This window comes from Pituophis catenifer, unplaced genomic scaffold (genome assembly GCF_029215685.1).
Source record: "Pituophis catenifer annectens isolate HBS135680 unplaced genomic scaffold, rPitCat1.0.hap2 SCAF_3, whole genome shotgun sequence".
In the NCBI taxonomy this organism is placed as follows: Eukaryota; Metazoa; Chordata; class Lepidosauria; order Squamata; family Colubridae; genus Pituophis; species Pituophis catenifer.
In genome coordinates this window covers 33,430,159-33,443,675 of record NW_027256883.1, presented here as the reverse complement: position 1 = coordinate 33,443,675, position 13,517 = coordinate 33,430,159, and the positions used below count along the sequence as shown (strand labels likewise).

Sequence of the window (13,517 nt, the reverse complement as noted above, 5' to 3'; positions counted from 1 at the left end):
CGGGATCAATCGTATTCCAGGAGGCAGCTCATTCCACAGGGCGGGTGCCCCCAAAGAGAAGGCTCGCCCCCTGGGGGCCGCCAGCCGACATTGCCTGACCGACAGCACCCCGAGGAGGCCCTCTCTGTGAGAGCGTATTGGCCGGTGGGAGGTTATCGGTAGCAGCAGGCGGTCTCGCAAATACCCTGGCCCTAAGCCATGGAGCGCTTTAAAGATGAGAACCAACACCTTAAATAATGGTCAAGGCATCAGACTAGTGTAGAAAATAAGCACCCATCTCCCAGAAGAATGAAATATTTTGGGAAATATTAAAAAGGCAGAATATTATATTTCTCTAAAGGAGAAATGGAGAAACATGCTCTTGGAGACAGAAAGCAGCCTCCAAGTCTTTCTTAATAGCCCCAGCAGATGCTGAGGCCAGCTTTTAGAAATGCAGATTTAGTAATCCATTCAAGACAGGATATTTTGAAACAAAGGCAGAATGGTAGGATTACAAGCAGCCATCACCCAAGATCCAACACAGGAAAAAGCCATTAAGCCACAATAGGAATTGCCCAACACCCTTTCAGAACACAAGCCTCTTCATTGCATCACCCTCAGAAACTTCAACCAAATTTAGTTCAGACAAACATCTAGGATTTGTACTTTGCCTATAGCGCCAACTATGACCCCTACATAACCATTGGAGTCTGACAACAGCCAATAGAATACATGTTCTTGCACAGGAACAGGAAACTCTAGTGCAAAGCCCAAGAGACAACCTCCCCCCCCCCCCCCCCGCAACTCTCAACTTCATGTAGTCACTTCGCAGAATCACAAACCCATGTGATTCTGCTTCATCAATAAATGGACCCTCTTTCCAATTAGCCTCCATTTTGTCTCCAGTGCCTTTCTCTCAGCTTGGAACTGAACCAGAGGGGTATTTCTTCCAACACTACAAACCAGAAGACTGAATTCTATCTAATGCCTCCTTTGGCATGAAGTCAGCTGGTGACTTGGACCAGTCACTTTCTCTCAGCCCTATGAAGGAGGAAATGGCAAACCACTTCTGGGAAAAAAATCTTGCCAGGAAAATGGCAGGCAGTCTTTGAGAATTGGACATGATTGAATGGAAGGGGGAGGAGAAGCTAATTCAATGACTAAAAGTACAAACATTCACCCAGGAGACTTTCCAGAAAATAGAATCTTTAATCTTTCACACAGAGCAATAATAAAGCACTAGAAGTTCAATTGGAAAAGTAAACATGTGCAAACAAAATGGGAACAAACAGCTGAACAAGCAAGAATCACTGTGACTGCATTACACACAATGAGCAGATTCCATATGGTGTCTTATGTTAGCTAAAGAAAGTGTGTAAAATCCAAATGAAGATTCATATACTTTTTAAAAGATATAATTTGGAGTTGAATGATATTAGAATGCAAAAATGAGGGGGGGGGGGAAATTACACAGGAAAGTGATGGACTGTGTCTTTGAATTAAGGAGAGCTGTTATCTCTGTCCAAGTCACATGAACTCAGTTTGACTTTTTGTTAAAGCAGCAGTTTCATGTTGACATTTCCCTAAAGGGTTCTTCTATGGCTACATGAAGATCACTGGCAGATTTAGTATTTTAAAATATTTTCACACAATATTGTACAGAATGCAGTACAGTACAGAATACTGAAGGATATGTTTTTGTGTGTGTATGTGTGTATGTGTGTGTGTGTGTGTGTGTGAGAGAGAGAGAGAGAGAGAGAGAGAGAGAGGGAGGGAGGGAGGGAGAGAGAAAAAATACTGATTTGATGCATCAGCTAGAACTGTGGAAACGGCTCATTAAACATTCACCATTCCAAATTCAGTTTGATTCCCTTTCAGTGTCTTCACTGTTATTAATGCTCACACAGAAGGCTTCCAGTACTGGATACAAGCTACACAGGTAAAGTTTCAGTTCTTCAAATTCTTATGCTTTGGAATTAATGAACCTCATCTGACAAGCTCATAAAAATGCTTCACTGTAAAACCAGCTTGAAATTTGGCCTTTTTAAGTGGCTTTCTGCATGCTACTGGAAAAAGCTCAGATGCTTCTTCAAAACATTCTTAATGGAAGAATGAATGCAGTAGTTTATAACACCAACAAGTGCAGGAGGATGCTTGTCTAATATGATTCCTTAACTAATTAATGTTAAATATCATCCCATCACTACCATTTTGGTCGTGGGTGCATGCGCACGCTCTCGCACGATGCTTCTGTGCATGCGCAGAAGCATCTGGACGGGTGGGCGGAGCCTCCTGCTACCGCCACTACCTTTTTGCCCAATCCGGGGCAAACTGGTAGCAACCCACCATTGATGCCAGTTGAACGAGTAACTGTTCAAGTAGAAATACATACTTCCCCTCCTCCTTTTTGTTTTGAAGCTGTTTCTATATTTCTTATATTTTGCATCATTTTAGATTTGCTTCCAAAATGATTCTTTGTACGTGAGAGTGCAAACATAGCATCTATTGCCAACTCTTCAAACAAGCCCTTCGTGGCCAACATGTGATCCTGGAAAAGATGCAGCTGCTTTAAAACATTTCAGAAAGACTCTATATTTGCACACCTGTATACAGCATTCTAAAGCAGCTTTCTAGCATCCAATCCAGTGTCAGGCTTTTCCCAATAGGCTAGATTAAAATCTGGCATGAACAGACTTGCAAGATGGGTATTTTATTACAAAAATGCTAATAAAGATATTACAGAAGGCTTCCAGTAAATTGCTGCTTACAAGTTTTTATCTATAATGAGATCAAACTTAAAATCTTGTGTCTTTTCCCTGCCATACATCGTAAAAAAAATTCTTCCCCTTGTTTTGGTAATGGACTATTTTGGTTTTAGGCTATGTGCTTCTGACGTTTTGAAAATTGGCTCTCACTCCAAATGCCAGATAGCTCTATTAAATATGATTGTGTTTAAACTTTGTTAGCATCTCTGATTAAAAGCAAACAGTTGCAGTGCAGTTGGAGGAATGTTTTTAATATATATTTATAAATATTACAAGCTGAATCTATGCATTCCAAAATGAACATAATTATCACTAAATTCAGTGACACTTACTCAAGGCAACAATGCATGCTCTGTTCTTTAGCCAGCTTCCCTACTTAGGCTGGGCTGCAGATCCAGATGATCACTAGATTTCAATAAAGGAGAAAAGTTTTATTTATCTCTTTGCTGTCATCTAGTGGTTATCTGGATTAATGCAGTCCATATAAGGTATGTCTGGTTCTGAGAATAGAATAGAATAGAATAGAATAGAATTCTTTATTGGTCAAGTGTGATTGGACACACAAGGAATTTTGTATTGGTGCATATGCTCTCAGTGTACATAAAAGAAAAGAATTGTCAAGAATCATAAGGTACAACACTTAATGATAGTCATAGGATACAAATAAGCAATCAAATCATATTAGGAAACAGTCAATATAAATCATAAGCATACCAGCAACAAGGTTACAGTCATACAGTCATACATGGAAGGAGATGGGTGGTGGGAACGATGAGAAGATTAATAGTAGTCCAGATTTAGTAAATAGTTTGACAGTGCTGAGGGAATTAGTTGTTTAGCAGAGTGATGTCATTCGGAAAAAAACTGTTCTTGTGTCTAGTTGTTCTGGTGTGCAGTGCTCTACAGCGTCGTTTTGAGGGTAGGAGTTGAAACAGTTTATGTCCAGGATGTGAGGGGTCTGTAAATATTTTCACAGCCCTCTTTTTGACTCGTGAAGTATACAGGTCCTCAGTTGAAGGCAGGTTAGTAGTGACGATTAAGTATTGGTTTTATCTTTTTACTCTTTTTCATATTTTTACATTACATTTAAAGTTTTAGTGTAAACTGTTTTGATATTCATTTTAATGAAACACAGAATATAAATCATATAAATAATAATTAATGAAATTCAACTTGTAAGATAATTTTTGCTCTCTTTTTTTATGTCTACAATTTATGTGTATTGGCATCTTTGAGCATAACCAGTAAAAGAAGCAGATCAGAGTAGATAATAAATAGTAATTAAATATCCTGGGTTGGGCCTGTTAATATTTATTTTTATGCTACTGATAGTAGGCATTCAGTTTGTTAAAGCAGGGAAATATGCAAGACTTGCAATTGCAAGACTTGTTGCTTCTTCAGAGCTTTCAGGCAATCAAATGTTAGTGAGATTCCAACTGACACACAATCCAAACCTAAATTTCATCAAGGGAATGAGCAGGTTCTCCAAAACCCAGCTTTCACTTCTTACATCCAGCTCTATTTGTTACGAGGATTGATGGATCAGGCCCAATGATGAGACTTGAGTCATCAGGTTAAATATTTCTCCTTTATTTACAGGTTCTTCATGTGATCACAGGTTACATCAGAATCTGGACAACATGGAGGAGTGTGCCCACCTTTTATACATGTGGGCGGGGATTCAGGTAAGGAGGGGTCTATGGGAGGGGCTGACCAGGTGGATGTCTGGGTTAACCCTTGCACTACTGAGCTATAGCTGATCCCTGGCATGGGTAGGGCATTTATACCTGACAAATCCCCCTCTAAATGCCTGACCTGTGTCTTTAAGCCTGACTGACTGCTTGGTACCCTGAGGCGAATGTTGAGCTTGGAAACTAAGTGTGAGTGTTGTTTGCCCTGTAGAGGTTTTGTGAGTATGTCTGCGGTCTGTTCTTCTATATCGCAGTGTATGGCCTTTATGAAACCGATTCTGGAGAGCTGTCTCATGTGTTTATACTTTATGTCTATGTGCCTTGACCTTTGCCCTACAGCGTCGGACATGGATATTTCTATGGCGGCCTTGTTATCCTCGTAGATATTTATTGGGTAACCTGGTTCTCTCCACACGCTGGCGAGTAGGTCGTCGAACCAGATGAGATTGTTGGTGGCTTTGGAGAGGCATATGTACTCAGCTTCAGTAGTCGAGGTTGCCACCAAGATTTGTTTACCTGTGTACCAATGTACCGGACTGTTATTTAAGTAGAATATGTACCCAGACGTGCTTTTCCGGCCTTTGGCATCTCCGGCCCAGTCAGCATCAGCGTAGCAGGAGAGGATGGGTTCGTCGAATTTTTCAGGCTCTAGGGTTAGGCATGCATTGGCACTTTGTTTCAGGTATCTTAGCACCCTTTTCACCGCGTCCCAGTGGTATGTGGTGGGTTTGCTCACGTGCCTGGACAATAAATTAACAGATAGAGCAATGTCCGGTCTTGTCCAGTTAGCGATATACAGGAGGAAGCCTATGACTGACCTGTACAGCGTGTTGTCTTCAAATCCGGGTGGTTCATCATGCATGTTTTTTAGGAAGTCCGTCTGCATGGGTGAATCACACCCCTTGGCATCTGCCATGTTGCACTTATGGAGTAACTCTTCTATTTTCTCTTTCTGTGACAGTTGGAAACCTTTTGGTGTTTGGTTGACTTGTACCCCCAGGTACCGGTTTATCCTCCCAAGGTATTTTAGGGTGAAATGCTCGCTCAGTCTGCTGGCAAAGGTGTCGCGGTTCCCTTCGTGCTTGCTGATATATCTTGAGCCTTGACCCCTGTTATCCGGGGTTTGTTTGTCATCAGAGCTGAGACTGGGGATTTGGGGAGTTTTGGGACAGGAGAGGCGGGAGGCTGACCAGGGCTCTATTGGTCGCCTCGGGTGGCTTCTCTCCCCCCCCTTCTTCCCTCAGGTATGTGTGGGTGTTGGCCTTTGATGGCCACCCACTCTGGACTTGGACTGGGTTTTTTGTCTGCTATCCCTACTTTCGCCCCAGAGAAGAACTTGTGCCTGTGGGATTATCATCATTGTTTTTAATAACTTTACAAATTGCTGGCTTCTTGTGCGACCCCAAACTGGAGGAGAACTGGGCAAAATGGTGTGCAGGTGCTGAGGGGGCTGTTTGTCATCCGCCAGATGAAAGGATGGACTATTGTGACTTTATTGTCGGTGTCATCTGCCCCAGTCACTGTGAGAGGGTGACTGGGATAATTATCCTCCAGACGTGGGGGGATGTCACTGGCCCCTTTCACTGTCGTGAGAGGGCAGTGAACCAGCTCCTGATATGAAGATCTACTTTGACCCAGTATTATTGGACGATCTGGTGAAGCCCTGACCAGTTGACTCTCCATCTCTGTTTTTGTGCGATGTTTATGGCTGCTGACCTGCTTGCGCTGCGAAACTCCCCCCTCTCGCAGGTTTGGCCCTCCTCACTATCGAGGGCCTACCTTGATGACGGATTTTGGAATCCCGAGAGGTGGCATGCGGCGAGGAGGGGGTTGTGGGGTTTTTTGGGGAAATTTTTAGATAAGGTTTTAAAGGTTTCTGGGAGGGGGGTGGGTTCGGTGGGTTTGGGGGAGAACCTGTTGGGGAGGAGGCCAGAGCCGGCTGAAGAGCACGGCACTAGAGATGCGGGAACCGGGGTCAAGGTGGGGGTTAGAGCTTGTGTTATGGATGGTCATTACATCGGTACTGTGGGTGGGAGGGGCAGATATGGCGGGAGCAGGGGGCCACATCAGGTTGTGGGAGCACGCGCCCACTGGCTCCAAGCGGTGGCGCGCTCCAGCCTCCAATGCTCCTCTCGTTCCCCAGGTTGCACAGACCCTCAGGCCCTGGGCCTTCGGCTGATGCTGTGCAATGCCCGGTCCATGGTAAATAAAGCCCCCCTCATTTGTGATCTTGTTCAGGAGGGGGGAGCGGACCTGGCGGGTATTACGGAGACCTGGTTGGGCCAGGAGGGGGGGTTCCCCTTGTTGAGATGTGCCCACCCGGTTTCCGCGCATTCCATCAGCCGAGGACACAGGGGAGGGGCGGGGGGGGTGGCGGTTGTCATTAGAGAAGGTCTTGGTCCGAGGGAGGTCACTGTTCCTCAGACGGCTGGTTGTGAGTCCCTCCTTGTGAAGTGGGGTCATGGGGTGCAGATGGGTGTGCTGGTTACGTACCTGGCTCCCTGCCACGTGACGGCAGCCCTGCCCGAGCTGCTCAACGTTATAGCCGCGGTGGCGGTTGACACCCCCAGGCTTATGGTCATGGGGGATTTTAACCTGCCATCCGTCGGTGAGGCGTCTGAGGTGGCTCGGGAGTTCATGGCTTCCATGACGGCCATGGACCTGACCCAGTTAGTTCATGGCCCTACTCACATGGGGGGAAACACGCTAGACCTGGTTTTTGTCTCTGGTCAGTGGTTGAGTGATCTTGAGATAGGGGATATAGTGATCGAGCCCTTGTCATGGTCAGATCACTCCCTCCTTCGCTTTGACCTTCGAACCGCCGCACCCCGCCGCAGGGAGGCGGAACCATTGAGGTGGTACCGCCCCAGGCGCCTGATGGATCCTGATAGGTTCCAGACGGAGCTTGGGCCATTTCCTGAGGCTCTGGCACACGGCTCGACTGAGGAGCTGGTGGCCGCCTGGGATAGGGCGGCCACTGGAGCTTTGGATCGGGTCGTGCCTTTGCGGCCTCTGACCCGGCGTCGATCTCGCCTGGCTCCTTGGTTCACCGAGGAGCTGAGGGAGATGAAGCGCCGGAAAAGACACCTGGAGAGTGGTTGGAGGGCCAGCCATTCTGAATCTGACCGAACACTGGTAAGGTCTCATATTAGGACCTACCTGGTGGCGATAAAAGTGGCGAAGTATAACTATTTTGCCACTCTTATTGCGTCATCAGATAATTGCCCGGCTGCCCTGTTTAGGGTGACCCGCTCCCTGCTCCACCAGGAAGCGCGGGAGGACCCCTTGGAGGGTAGAGCCAAGGATTTTGTACAGTATCTGTATGACAAAATCGCTCAGATTCGGGAACATCTGGACTCTGACTGGGTAGATTCAGCGGGGAGGACAGAGGCAGGTCTTGTGAGTATTATCTGGGAAGAGTTTGATTCTGTGACGCCCGAAGACGTGGACAGGATACTGGGCAGACTGAGCGCAGCCACATGTTTACTGGACCCGTGTCCCTCCTGGTTGGTGCTGGCCTCTCGGGAGGTTACACGAGGCTGGCTCCAGGGGATTATAAATGCTTCCTTGAGTGAGGGTGTCTTCCCTGCCGCCTTGAAAGAGGCGGTGGTGAGGCCTCTCCTCAAGAAACCTTCCCTGGACCCAGCAGTGTTGGCAAATTATCGTCCAGTCTCCAACCTTCGCTTCATTGCGAAGGTTGTTGAGAGTGTGGTAGCGCGACAGCTCCCCCAGTACCTGGATGAATCGTCGTATCTGGATCCGTTCCAATCAGGCTTCAGGCCTGGGTACAGCACGGAAACGGCATTGGTCGCGTTGGTTGATGATCTCTGGAGGGCTCGGGACAGAGGGTTCCTCTGTCCTGGTCCTATTAGACCTCTCAGCGGCTTTTGATACCATCGACCATGGTATCATGCTGCACCGGCTAGAGGAGTTAGGGGTGGGGGGCACCGTCCTACGGTGGTTCTCCTCCTTTCTCTCTGACCGGTCGCAGTCTGTGTTGACAGGGGGGCAGAGGTCGACCCCGAGGCCCCTTGTATGTGGGGTGCCACAAGGGTTGGTCCTCTCGCCCCTTCTGTTCAACATTTATGTGAAGCCGCTGGGTGAGATCATCCGTGGTTTCGGGGTGAAGTACCACCAGTACGCTGACGATACTCAGCTGTACATCTCCACCCCGGACCACCCCAATGATGCCCTTGAAGTGATGTCCCGGTGCCTGGAGGCCGTGCGGATCTGGATGGGGAGAAACAGACTCAGGCTCAACCCATCCAAGACCGAGTGGCTGTGGTTTCCGACATCCCGATATAGTCAGTTGGCGCCATCACTGACTATTGGGGGCGAGTCATTGGCCCCCACGGAGAGGGTTCGCAACTTGGGTGTCCTCCTGGACTCACGGCTGTCTTTAGAAGAGCACATGACGGCCGTGGCCAGGGGGACTTTTTATCAGGTCCGCCTGATTCGCCAGTTGCGTCCCTTTCTGGATCGGGACTCGTTAAATACGGTCACTCATGCTCTTGTTACTTCCCGCTTGGACTACTGCAATGCTCTCTACATGGGGCTCCCCTTGAGGAGCACCCGGAGGCTCCAGCTGGTCCAGAATGCGGCCGCGCGGGTGGTTATGGGAGTGACGTGGCGCTCCCATGTGACCCCCCTCCTGCGCGAGCTGCACTGGCTCCCGGTGGTCTTCCGGGTGCGCTTCAAGGTTTTGGTTACCACCTTTAGAGCGCTCCATGGCATTGGACCGGGGTATCTACGAGACCGCCTTCTGCTACCAATAGCCTCTCACCGACCAGTACGCTCCCATAGAGAGGGGCTCCTCAGGGTGCCGTCGGCCAAACAGTGTCGACTGGCGGCCCCCAGGGGGAGAGCCTTCTCTGTGGGGGCACCTATCATCTGGAACGAGCTCCCCCCAGAGATACGGAAGATCCCGGACCTGCGCACGTTTCGCCGTGCTCTCAAAACTTTTCTATTTCAGCAAGCTGGCCTGGCCTAACTCCCCTCTTTTAAATTCTTAAATTTTAAATTTTTTAATTCGTGATTTTATAAATTGGGTGTTTTAATCTGTGTTTCGGCCGAAATATTTAATAATTTTAAGGGATTTTTAATATTTGTATTGTCTGTATTTTATCTTGGCTGTTCACCGCCCTGAGTCCTTCGGGAGTAGGGCGGTATAGAAATTTGATTAATAAATAAATAAATAATAAATAAATATATAGTATGTCATCCATGTAAACTAGGATGTATTCTGGCGAGTCCCCCTCTTTCCTGGTGAAGAAACAGTTGTCAGCTATGGTCGCCGTGAATCCCATAGACTTCAGGGCCTCTACCAGGCATTCGTACCAGCGTTTGCCTGATTGCTTTAACCTGTACAGGCTCTTGTGAAGTAACCAGGTGTCCCCTCTGTTGGTTTCTTTGCTGTGGGGCGCTCTGATGTATATTTCTTTGTCTAGGTTGGCGTGCAAGTAGGCGGTCTGCACGTCGAACTGGTGCACCTCCAGCCCTAGCAGGGATGCAATGACCAAGGCGCTTTTGACGCTCTCTGTTCTTACGGTGGGCGAATAGGTGTCAGTGTAGTCCTCTGGAAACCTTTGAGCAAACCCCTGGGCAACTAATCTTGCTTTGTATAGGCTTTGGCCACCCTCTAAGTTCTTGACCTTGAAGATCCATCGGGTGCCTATTGTGTTCTTGCCCTCTGAGACTTTGGTTGGGGTGTAGACCTCTAGCTTCCTCAGGCTGTCCAGTTCTTTGGCCATGGCTAACTCCCACTTTGCCCTCTCCTCCTGGGGTAGTCTCAGTACCTCTTCGTAGGAGTTTGGTGTAACGTGATTCGTGTGCACGTGCATCACGTAATCATTTAGCCTTCTTGGCAGTTGGTTTCTGGTTGACCTGACTGGTCTGACTACTGTCTGCTCAGTGTCATGCAGGTATCTGGCCTCTCTTTGCGTCAGTGAGTCTACACTTATCTTGGGGTGATTCTCTTTCCATCCCTCAACCTTGATGCCTTGGAGGTTGGGCTTGGGCCTGCTCCCTTCCTGTCTATCCACTATCTCGCTTTTGTTTTGAGCTTGCTCGATTGGACTATCCTCTCGCTTGGTGGGTACCTCGTTTAAGTGTATTCTGGACCAGTTGGCTTGCTCATGGAATGCCGCTGTTCTAGATACCACAAATCTATTGTTGCTGTCCACAAACCTGAAGCCCTTGGTTCCTGGCTCGTATCCCATAAACCTCAGTCTTCTGGATACCTTATCCCCTTTCTTGCGCAACTGCTTGGGTATGTGTACATCAGCAGTTACGCCGAATACATGTAAGTGTGCTATCTGTGGCTTCTTGTTATACATGAGCTCGTATGGTGTTTTGTCTATCACACTGGACCATGTTCTGTTAAGTGTGTAGTTGGAGTAGACCAGGGCTTCAGACCAGAAGTGTTGGCCAATGCCCGCGTCCTCTAAGGCGCACCTGACCATTGTTTGTAGCATGGAGTTCCGTCGTTCTACGACCCCGTTCTGAAAGGCAGAGAACGGGGACGACGTAAAGTGAATCACGCCTTTGGACCTGAGCCAATGGGAGAAGTCCTTAGATAGAAACTCAGATCCTCTGTCGGTCATGATTTGTTTGATCCGGGTGTTGTTTTGGGTTTCTACTCTTTTGTAAAACTCCTTGAATTTTTGGAAGGCCTCATCCTTTTTTCTTAAGGTATAGACGAAGCCATATCGACTATAGTCATCCACTATAGTGAGGAAGTACCTTTTCTTATAATTTACGGATGGCCTTAGGGGCCCTACCAGGTCCATGTGGACTAAGTTGAATATTTGTTTGGCGGCACGTAACGACTTCTTGGGTCTGGGTTTTACCTTTAATTTAGAACATTTGCACACTGAGCACTCGAGGTAGTTTTCACAGTTTTTTATTTTGATACCCTCGGTACAATTGGCCATTTTCTGGACCACGGGAAAACTGGCGTGCCCTAGCTTCCGGTGTAACAGGTGAGCACAGTCGTCATGTATGGGTTTGCCTATTGAGGGCCCCCTTTGGGTGTGTCTGTTGTGTTGTGTTCCTTGCGTCGTGTTACTATCGTTATCTATCTCTCTCCCGTCTACCTGTTCCCCCTCAGTCCTGCCCTGGTCAGTGTCCTCTGTGTTCTCTGAACTGGTGTACACACTGTGGGTGTCATTTTCATAGAAAGTTATATAAGGTAACCCTTGGTTGACGGTTACTCTCCCTATATCTTCCCCTTCCTTACTAACTTTGACATTACCTTTTGTAAAAGTCACCTCAACCCCTGATTCCTTGCTAAGCTTTACTGCGGCTAGGATGTTGTGCGGTATCTCCGGGACTAGCAGTACCCCCTCTATTTTCCCTACACCTGACAATGTAACGGTCCCTTTGCCCGTCACTCTAACCTGGTTTTGGTCCGCAACTTTGATCGAAAAGTCCTCCCTCTTAAATGATGAGAGTAGTTTCTGATTGTAGGTGGTGTGGTTGGAGGCTCCCGAGTCCAGGAGCCATGAGCTGGTGCCTTTGTCTTGGTGTATGGTGTGTGTGTGCTCCCCTATCCCGTATAAGGATCCTGTCCTGCTGTCGCGTGAGCTGTCTCTGTTCCCCCTCCTGTCCCTGGGATTGGGTGAGTCCCTGCGCCTATACCTTTCTTCAGATGTGTGCCTTTCCGTTTGTCTGTACCTATGCTCTGGCCTGCCTCTCTCCCTATAGTTCTTGGGGCAGTCCCTTTTGATGTGTCCCCTCGACCCGCAGATGTAGCACTCTGGCGTGTTGTGTTGTTTCTCTTGGAAGACTACTCTCTTCTCACTCTTATGTTCTCTGGGAGGACCGGGGCGGCTCCTTCTCAGGTTATCTTCCGCGATTAGCTTGTTGGATAGCTTCTCCACGGATAGCATTCCTAGACTAATGGTGTCTAAGTGTGTTAAGAAGTTATTCCATGAGTGATCTAAAGAGTTAATTATCACGCTCTTCATGATCTGGTCGGAAATAACTTCTCCCCTAAGGTGTAGCTCTGCTCTGGTGCCGCTTAAGGACACTAGGTGCTCACTCATGGGGGTCCCTGGCTTAAGTCTGGCAGAAAAGAAGTCCTTGGAAATTTGGGTGGTGGTGGACACACTCTCACTGTAAAATAACCCAAACATTTTCCCTATAATTTCTGATACTGTGAGGTTATGGCCAATACAGTGGTAAATTGTGGGGGATATGCTGGCAATTAAAAGATAGAATGCCCTATGGTGCATGCAATCCAGCTCTAAAGTCCATGGTCTCTCTGGGGGGTCATTAATAAAATGAGACATGTTTTCTTTTAGGAACACCACCTGGAGCTGCTGTGACCACTCTAGGATATTGCCCCCATCCATTCTCAACTTGGGGAAGTCTATTGGTAAGTTCCCAGCACTATTTGAAAAATTACTTACTGCTGGCTGCTGTCCATGGTTCCTTATGTGCCTATAGCAGCAGTAAGGCATGGGAACGCTTGCCGGTAGTTTAAAAGTCCCGCTTTGTAATTTTTTTCTTTTTTCTTCTTCTAGGCGGAAGAGCGCATGCGCGAAGTCCATTTCAGCTCTGCCGTCGTCGTGGAAGGACCTATTCATCGCGGCTCCGGTGTAGAGGCCTCTGTCGGTCGGGTAGGCCTCGGCTTCGGTCTTGGGGGTCCAGGTGTGCTCCGGAAGGTGTCGTCCTGCAGCTGCTTCTCCGAGGTGAAGATCCTGGCGGCGCTGAGGCTCCGGCTCCGGCTGTAAGTAGCTGCCCCAGTCCATGCGGTCCGGGGTGTGCGGCCTGGGCGAGCGGAGGTGCGGTGTCCCTGGGGTACGTAGGTGGGCTGGTGAGCTGGCACGGGCGTCAGTGGCTCTCGGGTGGGTGCTGCGTTGCCCTTCTCCTCGTCTCCCCTTCTGTTTTGGCCTCTCCGGTTTCTCTTTCGTAATTTTGAGGCCTGGGCCGAAGGCGGCGGCAAGGGTCTTCATGGCCCTATCTACTTGCCGCTCGCTGGGGGTGTACCAGGGGTCTGAGTCTGATTCTGTCCCCTCTCCCCGGTCACTTTCTTCGCGGCTCATGGTCCGGCATTTTTCGCGCGCCGGCCATTTTGAAT

At 48.2% G+C, this 13,517-nt stretch overlaps 1 long non-coding RNA gene across 1 annotated transcript in view; it reads left to right on the top strand.

Annotated features, from left to right (window-relative positions):
* The window catches only part of LOC139315745 (uncharacterized), a 39,097-nt gene extending 25,936 nt beyond the window's left edge, over positions 1-13,161 (top strand). The window contains exons 2-4 of the long non-coding RNA XR_011600298.1: positions 4,344-4,429; positions 12,739-12,812; positions 12,961-13,161. This is a non-coding gene — a long non-coding RNA (uncharacterized lncRNA). The remainder of the gene's footprint in view (positions 1-4,343; positions 4,430-12,738; positions 12,813-12,960) is intronic.
* Positions 13,162-13,517: the final 356 nt, after the last annotated feature.